Here is a 1,243-nt window from a genome sequence, read left to right as displayed (position 1 = left end):
TTTTTTCTTTATTTGATAAACAGGGGTGGACAGATGTTGTTGTTGAGAATATACTTTTAAGTTTGAAGATTTAAATGCCTCTCCCAGACCTTGTTGCAAGCTGGTGCTGTGAACATCTTGACACATCTAGGAGTAGTTCCACTAATGTCCCATATTAAGAAAAAGCAAACATTTATAGTTTAAATATTTATTCTTTTTGACATGAACAGATGGCCTGGCTGCACTACACACAAATCCATTATGGGATGGCACTGGATTCCCTTTTGCCACCTTGGGTGGAAAGGTAGTGTTGGTACTGCTGCAAAGTAAAGAAGGAGCAGGGAAGGTCATGCCACCAGAGTCCTGTGAGCAGAGGTGTGGACTTCATCCTTTCATGAGATAATGATTTAGTGTCCTTATTAGTCACGTGTGGAAGAAGGGTGGGGGAAGGTTTGCTGGAATTCCTGGGAAGAGAGGTGTAGCCACTCTGAATGGGAGTGTGCTGTTTCCCAGAAAAACAAAGGTTAGCAGGTTAGACTTTGTTTTGTTTTACATTCCAGCCATCCAGTGGTGTGTGTTTGTCTTGCCTTGTGTGCAAACTTAAGTATGAGTTAAGATTCTGATACTGTGGTTGAAACCAGCCCCACATCTGACATGTGAGTCTTCTAATACCTCCAAAACCAGGTAGGAACTTAATGTTCAGCCTTAAAACTGAGGTGAATGCTTTGATAGCAATTACTGTTTCACAGCACTGAAAATACGTATGTAAACTTAAGATTATACATCAGTTCCTTCTTCCTTTAATCAGTTCTGGAGGAAGCTTTTATTTCCCTTCCTAGTTCAGAAAGTGCAAGATGAGTCAGGCCTGTGGCCTTAATGTTGCAGGAAAACAGACAAGTTCCCATGGTCACATTTGAGTAAGCTAAACCTTGGGGTTTAAGGAAAAATGAATTACCTAAGTTGTAAACAGTAAATTCTAAAATGTCTTACACATTCAAAACATGGTACAATTGATAAGCAATGCCAGCATGTGAATCTTTGGAAGTTACTCTAGTATTGTCTTATGCTGGAACTTAGGTTTTCAAGCCAAACATTGTTTAGGGAGAGTAAGGAGAAGAATGTTTTGATGTCTCTTAATGTCCCGTGCAGTGATCTGTCACTACGTACTCGTGGAAATAAAGTGGGAACTTCAGGCAGGTGGTGAAGGCTGGATCAAATCTCAAGTGTAGATTTAAAGTTTTGTATGCACTTCAGGCATTTCAGT

Source organism: Haemorhous mexicanus, chromosome 3 (genome assembly GCF_027477595.1).
Source record: "Haemorhous mexicanus isolate bHaeMex1 chromosome 3, bHaeMex1.pri, whole genome shotgun sequence".
Lineage (NCBI taxonomy): Eukaryota > Metazoa > Chordata > Aves > Passeriformes > Fringillidae > Haemorhous > Haemorhous mexicanus.
Note: the sequence above shows the minus strand (reverse complement) of the source record.